This window comes from Diceros bicornis, chromosome 6, assembly GCF_020826845.1.
Source record: "Diceros bicornis minor isolate mBicDic1 chromosome 6, mDicBic1.mat.cur, whole genome shotgun sequence".
In the NCBI taxonomy this organism is placed as follows: domain Eukaryota; kingdom Metazoa; phylum Chordata; class Mammalia; order Perissodactyla; family Rhinocerotidae; genus Diceros; species Diceros bicornis.
In genome coordinates, this window is record NC_080745.1 from 86,853,072 (window position 1) to 86,860,221 (window position 7,150).

At 57.7% G+C, this 7,150-nt stretch overlaps 1 protein-coding gene across 7 annotated transcripts in view; it reads right to left on the bottom strand.

The window, feature by feature from the left end:
• Positions 1-6,774, bottom strand: part of CHST15 (carbohydrate sulfotransferase 15) — a 79,696-nt gene extending 72,922 nt beyond the window's left edge. Inside the window, exons 1-3 of one of the 7 annotated variants that reach the window (XM_058544218.1) lie at positions 6,684-6,774; positions 6,052-6,268; positions 5,594-5,681 (exon numbers count right to left, since the gene is read on the bottom strand). The gene's annotated coding sequence lies outside the window, so the exon portion shown is untranslated. The other 6 variants (XM_058544221.1, XM_058544217.1, XM_058544225.1 and 3 more) reach the window with 6 other exon arrangements.
• Positions 6,775-7,150: the final 376 nt, after the last annotated feature.

Consider the following 7,150-nt stretch of genomic DNA (forward strand, 5'->3'; position numbering starts at 1 on the left):
ATCCTCAGTTCAGGATTACAATGCCCACGGTTCAGCCACATTCTCTAACATCAGCCTCCACCAGGAACAAATGTCACCTCTTTATCTCCACCCATCTTCCTCCTCCCGTCTCTCTCCATAGGTTCAGAACTCAGGCAGGAAAGAGGGCTTCAACGTGGGGAGCTCCCTTGAACCCTACATTATACTATCTCTAATTTGCAAACCACACTACAAGGTAGAAATTATTAACCCCGCTTTACAGATGAGGAAACCAAGGCACAAGGAAATTAAGCCACTTGCCCAAGGTCCCAGTAATGGAACAAAGAAACACAGGAGGGACTCAAAGCCAGGTTGATGTGGTACCTCAGCTCAGTCCATCCCTATGTCACCCCTCCAAGGATCTACAGGATTCAACATCCAGGCTACAAGAACATCAGTGTGGTGGGCACCAAACACTTGGTTGACGGGATGAAGGTGCTGAGTGAACTTACTTCCATCAGCGTGAGTGAGTTAGCAGGTATCAAACAGGCAGGCAGAGCAGCCCAGACCCCTTTCAACAAGCGGTGAGACAAGAATGCACCTTCGCAGACCTCTTAGATTCTGAAATGCAGGTTCCAACCTCCTAGCAAAGGTGCCACAGGCCCAGGCCCTTGGGCACAGGAAGAGCAGGGCAGAACTTCCCCAGGATCCCGGGCTGTCCTGGGTGGGATGGAATCGCCACTTCTCGTGGCCTTTCCTCCCCCTCAGAGGCCACACCACTATCTTTTTGACCACAGGGAGCAAAATGGACCAGCAGGTGCATATTCTATTTTAAGAGAAAATGTGAAACCACCAGGTTCCAGCATATTGTAGGAAAAAATAATTGTGCCCGGCCTGTATCTAATTATTTGCCCACGGTGGGGTACTTTCCAGGCACCTGAGTGACGAGGCTGCCTGTTTGAATATTTTCATCACAAACACAATTCTGGAAAGTGTCCAAGTTTCCATTATAATAACACCCTCTGCTTTTGAGGATCTGCCAGCCTTGTTTTCTTCAGAGACCCAAAAGGCCTGGACCAGGATGAGTTCTAGAAATTAAAACAGGTGTCAGGGAGAGCCTGCCCCAGCAAGGAGACCCCCGCACGCCTGCTCAGAACTCTTTTAGGCTTAGAGTGGTGCTCAAGATGTAACATTCTAAAGCAAGCCACCCTAGCACATTTCCAGCGAGAGCTGCCTGATCTGCCCTCTGCTTAATCATGTCAAGCAGGAGCACAGCCAAACTGTTGCACAGCCTGTCCCCCATGTCGGCTGAGAGGGTCTCAGAGGGCGGCCCCTCTGCACAGATGAAGAAACAGCCCAGAGAGGTGAAGCAACCAGCCTAAGGAAATCTGACTAGAATCCAAGGTGTCCTGGGGCTCCTGGCTTTATGGGTGTCAGAGAAGCCCTTTGACATACAATACACGAGAAGTTATGTCCCCCAAGAAATATACACACCTACATAAAAAACTGTACACGCAACTTCGGGGAGTTCAGAGACATCCCCCTAGCCTGGTTACGAGCTCTAGGGCTAAAGACCACAAGAGCCGATGTTTACTGGGTACTCACTGTGGGCCAGGCGGTCTCCAAGCACCTGGCAGGTGTCAGCTCGCGTACAGGACACCAGCTCCCAGGCCAGGAGCGTAGTCGGCCCAGACTGCTCCAATGTCAGAGCCGCTAACCCAGCTGCTGCTGCTGCACCCTCAGCACCGTTATGTAACTGACTCGTGCAAGTTTTGCCTCGCCCACTAATCTGAGCGTTGCCCTGGGCCCTGAGTGCTGCCCTCCACCCCGCTCCCACGCACCTGGCCCGCCTGCACCTGGGGGAACGCATAAATGCTGCATATAGCTGCTGATGATGAAAGAGATGCTGCCCAAGTTTCCTCCACACCGCTTTCGAAATCAGCAGACTGAGAACCTGCTTTCCACTGCCACCTCCCCACAACTTACCACTTGCTGATTCACGCCCGCCTTCCCCTTCGGGAGCCAAGATCGCTATTCTCCACCCCCCTCCCCCCCATTTCCCTCCTTCCTCCTCTGTCATCCTTGATCCCTCCTGTACATCCAGATGGCTAAAAGTTTGGTCTGTGTGAACTCAGTCAGCCTCCTTGCCCTCTAATTGAGACAAAGGGAGACACCTGTCTGACCTGCCTGGCACTGGGCTGGCTGGGAACCAGTAGGGACCCAGCAAATGACAGCTGTTATGACCAAATGTCTTCCTCCCCAACCCTGGTACTTAAAAAAAGAATTCTATATTGGCCCAAGTCAACACAAAACCTTTCCTTTTCTTCCTGGATATCTAGACCGAATACACTAACTAGATAACTGCCACCTTTCTGCTCCATTTCATGCTGTGAAAACACATACGTCCTCTTGTCCCCGTGCTTTATTCTAAAGGAGGGGCATCTCAGGAAGGAAGGCAGACCCCAGCACTCAAGAACAATGAAGAAATATATTGTGCAAGTCAAAGCAGCCTGTCTCCAGCACCTGCTCAGCTAAGTGAGCACACACCTCTTCATTCACAGGAGAGAACCAAGTCCCCTGCAGAAGGCAGTGAACGTGGCTCCTGAGCATCCCAACGTACAGACCAGAGGGGAAGGCAGGCTGCGCTGCTCTCACCAGGCACTGAGCGCGCCACTTCTCAATCACATGCGGCTGAGGAGATGCTGACTGATTGCCCCATAAATGACACCCCCGTGCCAGCTACGACTTTTAAAAATAGTTCCTGCTTTTAGAATTGAAGGAAACTCCTCTCTCAGATAAATGGGTTCCAAATGGCATCTCTGCAATCCTGGGCCTGCTGAGGCATGGGGAAGGGGACGGGGTCTGGACACGTGAATGCAAAAGCGAAAGCTGCCAACCACAGCGAGTGTCCATGCATCTGGCAGTTTCCAAGAGGCTCCAGCCCAACATGGCAGGATGAGAGAGCAGGCCCAGGAGCTGGCGATCAGAAACCTGGGCTGACTTTCCACTTACGGGCTGTGTGACCTTGGGCAAGTCACCCCACTGCCCCGAGTGTCAGTTTCCATATCTGCAAAAGGAGACTCCTTGCCCACGACCACGCGCCTCCAGCTCTTGTCCCTGTCTTAGTCCTTCCCAGCTCTTAACGCAGCTTACCTTCATTTGTCTGTCTGGGGCAGGTGTTTTTCTCTGTCCGCTCCCAGGAGGGCTGGGACTATGTCTGTGTTATCATTGCAACACCCTCAGATGCTCAACTGTGAAATCTACTTGGTAAATGAAATTATATGAAAAGTTTCATACAGAGTGTCACTTTCCACATCATGGGAATTTATCAAAGCGCTACTGAATGAACGCATGACACACAAGCATGTGAAGGAGACTGGCACACGGCTGCAGGCACTATGGGCACCTGTCAATTCCTCGTCCCTTGGCCATCGGGGGTGTGATCCCCATGTCCTGTCATGTGTCACATCTTTGATAGTGAGACACCCTTCCCAGTATACAAACACAGGGCCAGATGTCAAGCTTCAGAACTCCTAGCAGCACACTCACCTCTAAACCTCTACTCTCCTTCTAAAATTTGAGTCCACACTTAAATATCCAGACTTGAGAATTCTCTTAAAAATTAACAAGACCTGTCAAGTCTGTTTTTCCCCCAACTGGCTGCAGCTGAGTCAAAGCTGCCCCCTATAGGTAGGGCACGCCCTCACCGGTTCAGGGCAGCCCCAGAGTCTCTCTCCTCTCCCCATCCCCCTGTACTAGATGGCCTTGGACAACCACAATCCAATCACAACCCAGCACTAATCTAAAGCTGTCACTAGTGCAGGTTCAAAGGCCCTGGGGCTCCTGCAGCCCAGCTGGTTAACTTGGAGTTACTTTTCTGCTCTTCTGCAGACACCAAATAAGCAGAGTCCACTTCCCAATCTCTTCCAACCTTTCCTGCAAACACTACCTCTTCCAGATGTAGGGATTAATCTTCTCTCTTTCAGGCATGTGGAAAACCAAATGCCTTGCTTCTCCTGGCCAGGAACAACAGCAACAGAGGCTGAGAAAGTTGGGGAAACATCAGCCCTCACAGCAGCCAGTGACCATGCTGGATCCCCAGCCAGACAGTGGTTCAGGCATCACAGGCTCTAACCATCAAAGAAAAACAAAGCACAGGGGGGACCCACTGTGGGCAGACCTGCCTCCCAGCCCCCACACAATATCCTGGATGAATTAACCCTGCCCACTTCACCCGCCAGCCAGCTCACTGCAGTCATGCAATGTCCAGGGGAGAAAAGACACTCGGACATCGTTGACTCTTCTTCTGAGGGCCCTGGAGATGGTTCTCCTGGGGAGCCAAACCTTGGAGGGAAGGCCAGGCCTGCAGCTTCACTTCAGGCTCAACTATGCACTGAGAGGGAGCCGACGGAGGCCGCCTCACCTTGCTGGCTCAGTTTCCCCATCCAGGAGGAGGCAAGAAGAACCTTTTCTTGCCAACCTTTCAGGAGTATTGGAGAGACAAACTTATTTGATAAAAACTACCTAAGATGCATTTTTATTCCCATGCTATTTTAAACAAAATCTTATGCGATCTGTAAAGATTTATGTACCAATTAAGACATCCTGATTCAACATACAGTTTGTAAAATTAATAAGTGCCATGTTCTCGAAGGGAGGGTTCCTGATTCTGCAACGTTGGGGGCTGGAGGAGGAAGGGAAGGTAGGAAAGCTGGGGATGGAGAACGCTGTGAGAGGGTCCTAGAGGAACTTTGGGCAAATCTGCGGGCCTCAGTTTCCTCCTGGGCCCCTCAGGGGGTACAGATGCCCTCAGGCTGTGTCTTCGCTCCAATGCCGGGTGGCTGCCCTCACAGGAACCGCAGCTGATAAGGAGCGGCTGGCGGCACTGCGAGGGAGCCCAGAACCGGAGCGAAACCCTCTGCTCAGCCTCACTGAGCGCCACATCCCTTCGCTGGGCGTCCTGCGGCTTCCTGGAGATAGAACTTCAACCTGAAAATCCGTGCAGTAACTCACCCCAAGTGAACACAGCGAAGGGCCCGGCCCCAGGAGAGGGGAAAACGGAGGCCCGGGGAGCGGGTCTCAGCCCCAGCCTTGCCGCCTCCTTCTCGAAACTCCCCGCGCGAGGCGCGGACGTCCAGCCACCAGCAGCCGGCAACAGAGCCCCTGTCTTCAGTGTCTACACCGGCCGCTCCAGCCGCGCGGGCATACCCGGGGCACAGGGCGGGTGGACAACGTGGGCACCAGGACCGCGACGGGGCGGTCAAGCAGCCGCGCCCAGGACCCAGGAGGCTCCGAAACCTAAACACACACGCGCGCGCGCCGGCCAATCCCTTCGCCGGAGGAGTCGGAAGGCGCTTCCACAGCTCTTCATTCATTCCTCCAAAGGCGAGGTTCCTTTCGCACGGGCGCCTCCATCCCGCGATCCCAGGGGGCTCCAAGGGGGCCAATTGCGCCACGACCCGCCTCCAATCCGCCCACAGCCACCGCATCCTCTCCACCCGCACGCACACCCCCAACAGACTCGCCCTCCATCGGGATCCCCAGCGTCGCCCCCGCGCAGGGGACGCTGCCACCCCGGCTCCCCAGAGCTTCGCCGCCCCGCAGCCCCTGCTTCCCGCCCCCGCGCCGCTCAGACCTGCCGCGCTCAGGCCGGCCAGGGATGCCGCCGCCGGGACGCGCCGGCAGCTCTCGAGTCAAGCCGCCTCCGGAGCCGTGGCCGGGCGCTGGGAGGGGGCAGCGGGCGGAAGGCGGGGAGGATGGAGGAGGAGGCGGGGAGCAAAAGTTCAGGCTGCTCCGGCCCGGCCGCGCCCCCGTCTCCTCCCAGGCCCGCCCCCGCGGTCCCCCACCCCGGAACCCGGTCCCACAGGCGTTGGCGCCTGGGAACCCCTGCCACCCCCGCCTCCTCTGCCCAGAGCGGCCGCGGGACTGGAGCCGGGGCTCGGGAGGCAGCTCCGAGCCAGTCAGGGCGAGAATAGTGGGTGCTCACCTACCTGCCCCGGGCCGCGCCTGAAAACTTCCCCCAAGTGCTGGGGGAGCAGAGCGCATAGCTGGGGGATTTTCTCCCCCCGCCCCCGTCCCCCAAGGCGCGCTCACACGGTGAAAGCACTGGTCTGTCGGTCCGTCCGTCCTCCGCCTGATGCTTCCAGAGCGGGGCGGCGCAGGGGCGCCCGGAATCAGACCGCTGGGGCTGTTCTTCTGGACAGCCAGCCCGCGCGTGCCCCGGGGCGTGCGCCCCCCGCCGGCCTCCGGCTGTCCGCAGCGCCACCATTCCGTCGCCCGGTCCTCTGTCCCCGAGCTCCGGCTGCATTCTCTCGAGGCAGGGAGGGGGCGTGTGAGTCCGGGCGCCGCCGCCAGGCAGCCCTTCTCGCGGGGTCCCCGGCGCGCGGGGAGCCCGGAGCGCGGCCAGGACCGGCGGCGAGGAGACGGCCTGCCCGCTGGGGGCCGCGGTAGCCTTGGGGAGACTGGGCCGAGGGGCTCGGGGCCCTAACCTGCCTCGGCTCGGCGCGCTCGCAAGTTCATTGTCTGCGTGGGCCGCCGCCGCCGCGCCGGGAGCGCCGCGGGGAGTGAGGCTGCGCGCAGCCTCCGCCGGCACGGACTCCCTACGCCCAGCCCCGACCGCCGCCGGCGCTGCTCGGCCGGAACGCAGAGCGACGCCGGAGCCCGGAGCCAGACCCCCACCCGCCGCTCCTCGCCGCCCCCACTCGCGCCTGGCACCCAACTTGTACCTGAGAAGCCGGAGTCCAGTCCGGGAGCCTCTGCGGCTCCGGCTCCGCGGGAGCGCGCCCAGCCCCGCGCCTCGGGCCCCGCATCCAGGGCGCGTCAACCTGACTCCCCGAGCACAGGGAGGAAAAGTTTGGGAGTGACGTGCAGATGGCGAATGAAACATCCGAAGAGAACCCTCCCCCCGCCCCATGTCACGCTGACACACATCAGTTCAAGTCTGGAATGTGAGATCAAGGCGTGTGCGCCGAGCGGTGGGTTTGGACCCCGCCCCCTGCCCTTCCAAGTAAACACGGTTTGTGTGAGTGATACGGTGATTCTAAATAGAAAACAAACCGAAACCCCAAAGTCTGCCAGTGACACCCCGCCAGAGACATTTTTAAGGAACTCGGCGGTCTGGAGCCAGCCTGTGCATTGATAGTCAAGGCCACGGCGCTGGTGCGTTCTGCGCCCTCTGTTGTATTTTTGCATC